The sequence below is a fragment of the Hyperoodon ampullatus genome (assembly GCF_949752795.1).
Source record: "Hyperoodon ampullatus genome assembly, chromosome: 14".
In the NCBI taxonomy this organism is placed as follows: domain Eukaryota; kingdom Metazoa; phylum Chordata; class Mammalia; order Artiodactyla; family Ziphiidae; genus Hyperoodon; species Hyperoodon ampullatus.
The window spans coordinates 53,490,634-53,502,686 of record NC_136927.1 but is presented as its reverse complement, the minus strand read 5'-3'; positions in this window follow the sequence as shown (position 1 = coordinate 53,502,686).

Sequence of the window (12,053 nt, the reverse complement as noted above, 5' to 3'; positions counted from 1 at the left end):
TAAAATTGACCCCAGGAGGGATCTGAGCTTCTGTTCCCACCTGGCAGCAAAACAGCAGGAAAAAATGGAGTGAATAAATGCTGGTTGGCACTGCACTCCCCCACCCTAATGTCAGCAGTGCAAATTGTGGACCTGAACTTCCCCCTTCATCTGGAGGCAACAAGGCCGTGGGAATTGGTGCTCCACTTACACCAGGGTGGCATCAGCAGGGCCCAAAGGGAGCTGAACATCCCCCCGCACCTGGACCTACATGCTACACCTAAACAGGGTGACTGCCTGCTAAATAGACCTGGGGTCTCACAATATAATACCTAAAATGTCCAGTATACAAGGGAAAATCACTCATACCAAGAACCAGGATAATCACAACTTGTATGAGAAAAGACAATCAACCGGTGCCAACACCAAGATTACTCAGACGTTGGAATTATCTGATGAGGATTTTTAAAGCAGCCATCATGAGTGTCCATCCACAGATGAATGGATAAAGAAGGTGTGGTATATATATGTAATGGAATATTACTCAGCCATAAAAAAGAATGATATGATGCCATTTGCAGTAACATGTGTGGAACCAGAGATTATCATACTAAGTGAAGTGTCAGAGAAAGACAAATACTGTATGATATCACTTATATGTGGAATCAAAAAAATACAAATGAACTTATTTACAAAACAGAAATAGACTCACAGGCATAGAAAACAAACTTATGGTTACTAAAGGGGAAAGGGGGAGAGGGATAAATTAGCTGGAATTTTCTCAAAAGCATGATAAGCAAGTGCCACAATTAGTCTGACGCCACCTTTACAGTTGAGTTCACAGAGATCATGATTACTGAACAACTGGCTAGCTTTTCTATTTCACCTTCCTACTCTTCAGATACCTTCAAGACTTGGACTTGATTCTGGCTGCTTGGGATATACTTTTATTTAAAATAATCGCTATAGATATTGTGTCTTTTTCTTTTCTAAATGGGAGATAAGTCACAAGTCCTGTGATAGTTTTCTCTTTTCCATTAGTCTTTGTTTTTTTTGGGGGGGAGCTGTGTTGTGTCTTTGTTGCTGCACGTGGGCTTTCTCTAGTTGCAGCGAGCCAGGGCTACTCTTCATTGCGGTGTGCAGGCTTCTCATTGTGGTGGCTTCTCATTGCGGTGGCTTCTCTTGTTGCGGAGCATGGGCTCTAGGCGCGTGGGCTTCAGTAGTTGTGGCACACGGGCTCAGTCGTTGTGGCTCGCAGGCTCTAGAGCGCAGGCTCAGTAATTGTGGTGCACGGGCTTAGTTGCTCCGCGGCATGTGGGATCTTCCCGGACCAGGGCTTGAACAAGTGTCCCCTGCATTGGCAGGCGGATTCTTAACCACTGAGCCACCAGGGAGGCCCTGATTGTGGGTAACTTTTATTTTCACCTTTTTGCTTATGCATGTTTCCTAATGTTGCTACAATTCTTCTGTATTGTTTGGTTTTTAAAATAGATTTTAAAATGTTAACTGCCTTCATCAACAAACCTCCTCCATCTCTTTGCTCAAGGGATGCAGTTTCATCTACGGACCCTACACAAAACCCATCATGCTTTCTTTTCCTTCCCATTTTTGCACCTTTTGGGCTCCAGTCTGCACTGTCCTAAGCAACATCTAGTCCTAATGACAAAGGAATTAGATGTCACTATTTTCCTTAACCCCAAGACTCAACTTGTTTCCTTTCCCCCTTACCTCCTCTGCCTTCATTTCTCCAAAACAGATGGCCTCAAATCCATCCTCTAGAGTTGTATGGTTGAGGAGCTAAATGTGACTATTGACTTAAGAGAAAAACAGAGATGAAACCCACCCCATCCCTTCCTAATTCCTGAATATTTTACTTCTTCCTTTTTGGGGGAGAGGTGGATGGGTGGGGGTGGTCTTCTCCTTTCACAATCTTTTTTTTTTCCTTTTCTCTACAAAGAAATACATAATACACCTCCACCACTCCCCTCAAAAATCCTGGATTCAGGTCATACCTGCTGTTAATATCTAGCTACTTACTGCATATCTTGCATAACTTGCTTAACTTGTTTCTTCTGTAATGAAATTAATCATATCTACCTTATTTACATTACAAAGTGGTTGAGTTGGTAAATATAACCTGCAAAAGCTCTGAAGACATAAAATGCACATTACAAATTCTGAATGAGGCATGATTGATTGTTCTTTTTCTCCTCCTCTTATTCTTCTACTTCCTGCCTCCTTTGATTACTAGTTAGGTTTTCTTCCTTTTCTGCTCTTTCTCCTTTCCTCTTTCTCCCTCCTCACCAATCTCTTTTCTTATTTATTTATTTATAAAAATTGAAGTATAGTTGATTTACAATATTGTGTTAGTTTCCAGTATAGAGCAAAGTGATTCAGTTACACATATATATGTATATATCTATATTCTTTTTTTTTCAATTCTTTTCCATTACAGTTTACTACAGGATATTGAATATATTTCCCTGTGCTATACAGTAAATCCTTGTTGTTTATTTTATATATGGTAGTGTGCCTCTGTTAATCCCATACTCCCAATTTATCCCTCCCCGCCCCCTTCCCCTTTGGTAACCATAGTTTGTTTTCTATGTCTGTGAGTCTGTTTCTGTTTTGTAAATAAGTTCATTTGTACTATTTTTTTGATTCCACACATGAGTGGTGTCATATAATATTTGTCTTTCTCTGACTTACTTCACTTAGTGTGATAATCTCTAGGTCCATCTGTGTTGCTGCAAATGGCATTATTTCATTTTTTTATGGCTGAGTAGTATTGCATTTATGTATGTATATATACATACGTAAATGTATATATATCTTCTTTATCCGTTCATCTGTTGATGGACACTTAGGTTGCTTCCACGTCTTGGCTATTGTGAATAGTGCTGCTATGAACGTTGGAGTGTATGTATCTTTTCTTTTTTTTTCCATGTTTAAAAATACATTTTAATATGAGAAATAAACTACATCAAAATAACAATAGTGGAGCTTCCCTGGTGGCGCAGTGGTTAAGAATCCGCCTGCCAGTGCAGGGGACACTGGTTCAAGCCCTGGTCTGGGAAGATCCCACATGCTGCGGAGCAACTAAGCCCATGTGCCACAACTACTGAGCCTGTGTGCCACAGCTACTGAAGCCTGCGCACCTAGAGCCCATGCTCCACCACAAGAGAAGGCACCACAATGAGAAGCCTGTGCACCACAATGAAGAGTAGTCCCCGCTCGCCACAATTAGAGAAAGCCCACATGCAGCAACAAAGACCCAACACAGCCAAAAATAAATAAATAAAAAATAAATTAATTAACAAAAATAATGATAGTGATTGTAGTTGAGGTCTTGGGACTGTTGGTGCCTTTTCTCCTAATTTCTAAGTCTTTTATAATGTGAACAAATTTATTTTTTTCACATGTATAAGAATTTTATTGTTGCATTGTTTTTTTAAAATTGGAGTATAGTTTCTATTGGAGTATAGATTTACAATGTTGTGTTAGTTTCTGCTGTACAGCAAAATGAATCAGTTATACATATACATATATCCACTCTTTTTTAGATTCTTTTTCCATATAGGTCATAACAGAGTATTGAGGAGAGTTCCCTGTGCTATAAAGTAGGTCCTTATTAGTTATCTATTTTATATATGGTAGTGTGTATATGTCAATCCCAATCTCCCAATTTATCCCTCCCCCACTTTCCCTCCTGGTAACAATAAGTTTGTTTTCTATATCTGTGACTCTATTTCTGTAGATAAGTTCATTTGTATCATTTTTTTAGAATCCACATATAAGCAATAGTGCATGGTATTAGTCTTTGTCTGACTTATTTCACTTAGTATGATAATCTCTAGGTCCATCCATATTGCTGCAAATGACATTATTTCATACTTTTTTATGGCTGAGTAATATTTCATTGTATATATGTATCACATCTTCTTTATCCATTCATCTGTCGATGGACATTTAGGTTACTTCCATGTCTTGGCTACTGTAAATAGTGCAGGTATGAACATTAGGGTGCGTGTATATTTTCAAACTATGGTTTTCTCCAGATATATGCCCAGGAGTGGGATTGCTGGATCATACAGTAGTTCTATTTTTATTTTTTAAAGGAACCTCCATACTGTTCTTTACAGTGGCTGCACCAATTTACATTGCCACCAATAGTGTGCGAGGGTTCCCTTTTCTCTACATCCTCATCAGTATTTGTTATTTGTGTTCCTTTTCATGATAGCCATTCTGACAGGTGTGAGTTGGTATCTCACTGTGGTTTTGATTTGCATTTCCCTGATGATTAGTAATGTTTAGCATTTTTTCATGTGCCTGTTGGCCATCTGCATTTCCTCTCTGAAAATGTCTATTCAGTTCTGCCCATTTTTTAATCAGGTTGTTTGGGGTTTTTCTGATATTGAGCCATATGTGCTGTTTGAAAATTAAGCCCTTGTCAGTCACGTTGTTTGCAAATATTTTCTCGCATTCTATAGGTTGTCTTTTCATTTTGTTTATAGTTTCCTTTGCTGTGCAAAAGCATTTAAGTTTAATTAGGTCCCATTTGTTTATTTTTGCTTTTATTTCCATTACTCTAGGCGACGGATCCAAAAAGTATTGCTGCTATTTATGTCAGAGAATGTTTTGCGAACATTCTCTTCTGTGAGTTTTATGGTGTCCTGTCTTATATTTAAGTCTTTAAGCCATTTTGAGTTTATTTTTGTGTATGATGTGAGGGAGTGTTCTAACTACCCACCTCTTTTCATTTATTCCTTCTGCAAACATAGATCAACGGCTGGGTCAGGCACACTGCTAGAATGCTTTGAAGAACTCAACGCTAAAGTGGGAACCCAGCTTACAGACCAGTAGCTGCAGTATGATGCTGTAATTTCTAGAATAGCACAGAGGACCCTGCAATTAATTCTGGGCACAGGTGAGTCCTCCCAGAGGAAGTGGTGGTTTGAAGAGGGCTTTGAAGAATGAAATAGTTCACAGATAGGCAGAGGAGGGAGGGAAGAGCATCCCAGACAGAAGTGCCACCTGCAGAGAGAAAAACGGATAATCCCAGGAAGGCAGAGGCAGAAGATGCAGCCAGAATGGAAGATTACAGGCAGATCATGCCGTATTTTTTTAAACCTGACTAGAGAGTTCAGACTTATAACCGAATTCAGAGTTTCCTAGCTTTGTTTTCGTTGTGGTCTTGGGAGAGAGCTTACAGGATCACTGAGAGGTCTCCCTATAAGGTGAGAGGGTACCAGCTGTGTGGGAATGATTAGCATCTTCTCATCCCAAACACTTCCCAACCCTGACCTACTCACTCTTTTCTTCTCTCTTCCTTTGTTTTTCTCCCTCCTCTCTACCCTACTCCCTCTCTTTTCCCTACTGCCCTTCACCACTCTGGGCTCTCCATGCATTTGGGGCAGGAAAGCATGATCAATAGCATTAGGAATTCTGTGCAAGTGCACTGATGCCCACGTGGTGGGTGTGAAGGGGAGGAGGTGAAACGGGTCCCCCACCGAGGATCACAATTACTCACTTGGTCATGGGGGAAAGTGAAATAAAGCACAAGGAAACAAAAAATGAGAGCAATGGGCATGGGATTTGTGGGAGGGGTTTTCCTACCAAAGAGGCAAGAGGTAAATTCATGTCCACGTTCGAATTTTTTTTAATGTACGAAAAAGAAAGTGGATCTGAATTATGGGTTGTGAGAAAGTAAAGTTTCCTTCGCTCCTGCCAGGGTCCTGAGCAGCCTCTCAAGAGTGATTCAGGGCCATCACCCACCACCCCAGGATGACCCCCAATTGTGACAGGCAGGACCAACTATAAAATTTCACTCAGAACCTATATTCTCAACAGGAGCAGTATCATCTCCAAGGGGATAAAAGTGGTTTGGGGCGGGGGGCAGGGAGTGAAAAGAATCTTGGATATTATTGTACAATGGTTAGTGGCCCTCCAAAGGGCCACAGTACATAAACAAATATATGTTATATCTGTGGTGTTAAGATTTTGTGAAAGGATAGCCATTAGGAAAATAAAATTGTCTAGAAAGTTTCCTAAGGGGCATGATAATTTTTAAAAAGTTGACAACCACTAATTCAGAGGAAAAAGCAAATTCCTACATATGCCCCTATGAGATCAGGCCCATTACCTCCCTGAGCACAGAAAGTTCCAACCACACTGGCCTCTCTGCTGATTCTCCAGTACATCAGGCACACACATCCGTGCACATACCGAGCCTTGGCATTGTGTTACCTCTGCCGCGGATACTCTGTCCCGGGTTTCCTCCAGGCTGACTTCCTCACCTCCTTCCAGTCTTCGCTTGACTCTTCTCAATGTCTCCTCAGAGAGACCCACCATGACTACCCTATTTGATACTGCAGCACACTCTGGATCCCATTTGCCCTGATCTACTTTTGCTTTTTCTTTCCCCCATAGCACTTATCATCTTCTTCTTCTTTTCATACATTTAATTCATATATGCCATGTCCACGTATAAATTAGTAAGATTTTACTAGACATTGCATATTAACTTTTTTGCATCATTACTGCCTATATATTTTAACTTTACCACCAACAACAAACAACAGCAACAAAACCTTCTCTAAAGACTACGGACAGTGGTAAGACAGAGCAGTCATCACGTTGCTCTGCTCAAGTATATGGAAGTCTTCTGTTGGTGATGAAATACACAACCCTCTCCCCTCACTGAAGAGTATAGCCTGAAACGGAAATGGAACAATTTAAAAGATAATACAAAATGACGTGAAGTTTTAAGACAACTAAAACTAGATGTAGGTCCAAAGTTGTTAAACTTTCCACCAACTGGTGATGACTGGTGTGTCAGAATCATCTCGGGGAACTTTTGAAGAGAGTGTCCTAAGACACATTTCCCAGTTTTCAATTTTAGTATTGTTCAGGGTGGGAGCAGAGCTAGTCTCAGGTATTTCTAGCACACAACAGATTTAAGAGCTACAAGCTCCATTTTAGAATTAATCAGAAGCACCACAGCACAAGCCAATTTAAAAATATGCAAGAGATAAGAACCCAATTTAGTAGCTTTTCACCGAGTCACTGAAGCGGACATACACATTTTCTTTACACAGGACTACATAGATAGGTGGAACAGGATGAAAAGGAGGTCACTTGCTACAGCAACTGATGGCAGTGTTCTACCGTCTCATTTCCCTGGTCCACCAAGTAGGTTCTAAAGCGATGCATTATGGACTTTTCAAACAATTAGACTGAGTGGAACCATAGCAGCGAGGATGCATGCTGCTTCTACCAAATCCACAGGGCCCCGAACACTGGTGACACCAGTGCACCTATATATTACTGAAACAAAAATACCGAGAAATAATTACATAAGGCGCACCGATAGTTTCTGTGTGGGGCGGGGCTGGGGCCATGGGGGAGGTGTCAGTGATTAATGCTGATCCTGAACTGCTGAAGGGCTGCAATCCAGAATTCGAAAAACAGACCCACTCCAATACTTCACTTCATAGGTAGGAAAACACGAGTCTGTAGATATGCCATTTCACCATCTCAGTTAAATCTTCCGTGTGACCTTTCATTTACCAAACTCCCACCATGAAACCTCTCCACAACATAACCTCAAATGAGGTCCATCTCCAACCTCTGCATTCTCTTCCTGCAGAGGCTGGCTTCCACCAAAGGACCTAGAACAAGGCCACCAAACCTTTCATCTTACAAGCCCTATTGCCAAAGAAAGTGACCCATACTTTCTCCTCTAGGGCAAAAATTCTAAGACAACATAAGTTAGGTAGATCATCCATTACATATGCAATCAACTGGACCAGTTGCACAGGAATGCCCATTCTAGCCATAAGTAACCAGGAGGAAAAATGGAGCATAGGGGCAGACAATGGATAGATGTACACTAAAAACGATAAAACTGTTTTTAGAGACATTTCTCTTGGCTATAACAAATAATTTAAAGTAGGCTGCTTACAGGTAAAAATCACAATGAACAGCATTATCAATTAAACAATTCCCAAAGCTAGCGATTTTAGCTAAATAATTATACACTGGAACCTTCTAAGAAGGCTGCTAATAAACTAAACTATGTCAAAATTTGCAGTTTTAAAGTCAGACTTGAAAGCCAAGGTAAGCAACTACTTTGTATAGCTATTACCTCTGACCAAGGCATAAGAATTCACTCAGACAGATAACATTCATAACCTACCTAAAAATAGGATAGCTCATAATTTTTCTAAACTGTTCTTCCCTGCTGTGGACAGCCCTTGATCTCTGACTATAAAGCTTGGCAAACTTTGTCAAACGCTGTTAGTTTTATAAGTTACTAAAAACCTCTATAAATAAAGCCTCATTTCTCAAATCTGGACAGTTTTCTCATTCTGAATGCCTAAACATTTAGGTCACAAATTGAAATACCAGTAGAAAAATATTCATCTTTAGGCAGGTTGTATAGTTACCACATGGCAAGAAACTGACAAGAAAATGTAAACATTCAGAGCATAAAAATACTTCAAAGCATTATGAACTTTGTACTTAGTACACTTTCCTAAATTTTAGTATTTCCAAATACAGGAAAAGCAGACTGCTGTAGGATCTTAGATGATTTAAGCTAACTTAATAAGTGAATGAATCCTTTCCAGTCCTGGGAAACTTATAGTCCTAGAAGGAACTATAAATTCAGTTGAGTGTGGAAAAAAAGTATGAGGCCAGGGCTGAGGATGTGACTCATGACCACATTATTAATTCTGTCTGGGACCCCTTCCTTAGGGTCATAAAAATAACTAGAAATTGAGGCATGTTAAAGCTGTATCTGGAGCCTAGCCAGAGCGAGAGGGATTCTTTTCTTGGGCCTCATTCACGAAGAGCCTCATATGTAGGTTTTGAACAGTCCTCGAAAGGGGGTTGGTCATATATTCAGCCAGAGACATGCCCACTATAAAGGAAGGAGACTTACAGCCTACGGTTTAACTGGTGTCTCATTACAGCATTCTGCCTCAGGGATTAACTTTGTAAACCCTGTAATTATTGCATGACTATCAAAATTATAAAGGTTTGTAATATCTCCCTGTTAAAAGCATTCATTTGTTAAATGTATCTATTTCAGTCGTGCCACAATTTTGGAACCCTGCTTTTGCTTCTCTTTGGTTTTCACATACTACTAAATTTGAGAAATGGAGGTGGCTTGGGCTTTAAGAGAGCCTGCATAGGTCAGATAGTCTTGGTCCCCTCTTGGCCACAGAGAACCAAGGAAGTGGACTATGCAGCATTACATGGCGCTTGCAGGCTGCCAGGTCCCAGACCCCAAATGCCTCCTACCCTTCTGGCTCCCCAAGCTTCCTCCAAGATATGTTCTTACAAAGCACATTCCTTCCTTTTTGCTCAGTTATCCCATAATACTCCTGAGTAGCAGTAGGGGTAAAAAAAAGGAAAGTGGGAAGGATTACCCAGGAGTGCAGCCTGTGACACTGTGATTTATGATAAGAAATATATATTTGGTCTTTGTCCCATTTCTGGCACAGAGCTCCTAAAACCCTTAGAGTTTCCTAAGTGAGGAGAGCAACAAAGGTGTCTTTCGTTATGTTGATGAGGTGACTCTGAGGTTCTGGACTGGTTGTCATTGGAGCCAGATTAGGGGGTTGGAACTTTCAGTCTCACCATCCCCACCTCCTACACCAATGGTCAATGATTTAATCAATCATGACTGTAAGGAAGTCTCCATAAAAACTCAAAAGGACGGGATTTGGAGAACTTTTGGGTTGGAGATTTAGGAAGAATTGTGCACTCAGAGAGAGGACGGGAGCTCCACTGCCCTTTCCCCATACCTTGCCCTGTGCCTCTCTTCCATCTGGCTGTTCCTGAGTTCCATCCTTTTATGATAAACCAGTGATCTAGCAAGCAAGATCTTTCTCAGAGTTTTGTGAGCCACTCCAGCAAATTAATCAAACCCGAGGAGGGGGTTGTTGGAACCTCCAATCTAGAGCCAGTTGATCAAAAACACAGGTGTTAACCTGGGCTTCGACTGGTCTCTGAAGTGGGGGAGGGGGCAGTCTTGTAGACTGAGCCCTTAAACTGTGTAATCTGATGCTATCTCTGGGTAGATAGTGTCAGAATTGAGTGGAATTTTGTTGAATTCTCAGACTCCCAGCTGGTGCACCAAGAATTCCTTGTTAGTGTGGGGACCGCCCTGCAACACACACACATAGCAGTGGAGTCCAAGAACCCTTTTACAGGCCCAGGTATGAATGCTGCCATGAAAGCCATCACAGCAAATGGGCACCCGCCCTCTTGGGGTTTTGTGGCTGTGATGGTTCATTTTATGTGCCAATTTGGCTAGGTTGTGTGCCCAGTTGTCTGGTCAAACACCAGTCTAGATGTTGCTGTTGAAGGAAACCAGAATATGTTGCCCCAAAATATGCCTCTTTGACATAAAAATTACTTTGCGCTAAAGGTATTTTTACCAGTAGGTGCAAGAAGGATGCTCTGACTCTCCCCTTTTTCTTCCTGAAAGCAGGAGATAAGACCTTCATATGGAAGATGTGTCCACCTCCTACCAGAAGGAAGGTAACATTCTTATCATCAAGGATGGGAAGTTAAGACTTGGAAAATTCTGTAAAACAGACCTTATTAAAACAATTCCTGTCTTTCCACAGTTTAGTTACTTTTCCACAGTCACCTCTTTGCTCAACCTGGTATAAAAGCATGTAGGTTTTACCACTTCTTTGGCAGAAACATGAAAAACAAAGCTATGTATTATTTAGAAATCTATCTCAAAATGATAAAGAAGATCAAGGAAGTGACAAACAAAATCTGAAATAATGGTTACTTCTGGGGTAGAGAGGGGGATGGGATAGAGAGACACACAAAGGGTTTCAAAGAGTTGATAGTTGCTATAGACTGAATGTTTTTGTCTATCTGCATCCCCAACCTGCCAAATTCATATTAATCTTTAATTTGATGGTATTTGGAGGTGGGGACTTTGGGAAGTGCTTAGGTCATGAGGGTGGAGCCCTCATGAATGGCTTGAACACCCTTGAAAATAGACCGAGCGAAAGACTTGTACTCAGAAAACTATAAAACACTGATGAAAGAAGTCAAAGATGACATAAACAGATGGAGAAATACACCATGTTCTTGGATTGCAAGAATCAATATTGTGAAAATGACTATACTACCCAAAGAAATCTACTGATTCAATGCAATTCCTATCAAACTACCAATGGCATTCTTCACAGAATTAGAATAAAAAATTTTACAATTCATATGGAAAAACAAAAGACCCCAAATAGCCAAAGCAATCTTGAGAAAGAAAAATGGAGCTGGAGGAATCTGGCTCACCGACTTAAGCTATACTACAAAGCTACAGTAATCAAGACAGTGTGGAACTGGCGCAAAAACAGAAATATAGATCAGTGGTACAGGATAGAAAGCGCAGAGGTAAACCCACGCACGTATGGTCACCTAATTTATGACAAAGGAGGCAAGAACGTACAATGGAGAAAAGACAGCCTCTTCAATAAGTGATGCTGGGAAAACTGGACAGCTACCTGTAAAAGAATGAAATTAGAACACTCCCTAACACCATACACAAAAATAAACTCCAAATGGATTAAAGACCTAAATGTAAGACCAGACACTATAAAACTCATAGAGGAAAACATAGGAAAAACACTCTTTGACATAAACCACAGCAAGATCTTTTTTGACCCACCTCCTAGAGTAATGAAAATAAAAACAAAAATAAACAAATGGGACCTAATGAAACTTAAAAGCTTTTGCACAGCAAAGGAAACCATAAACAAGACGAAAAAACAACCCTCAGAATGGGAGAAAATATTTGCAAATGAAACAATGGACAAAGGATTAATCTCCAAAATATACAAACAGCTCATGGAGCTCAAAATCAAAAAGCAAACAGTCCAATTAAAAAATGGGTGGAAGACCTAAATAGACATTTCACCAAAGAAGACATACAGATAGCCAAGAGGCACATGAAAAGCTGCTCAACCTCACTAATTTTTAGAGAAATGCAAATCAAAACTACAATGAGGTGTCACCTCACACCAGTCAGAATGGCCATTATCAAA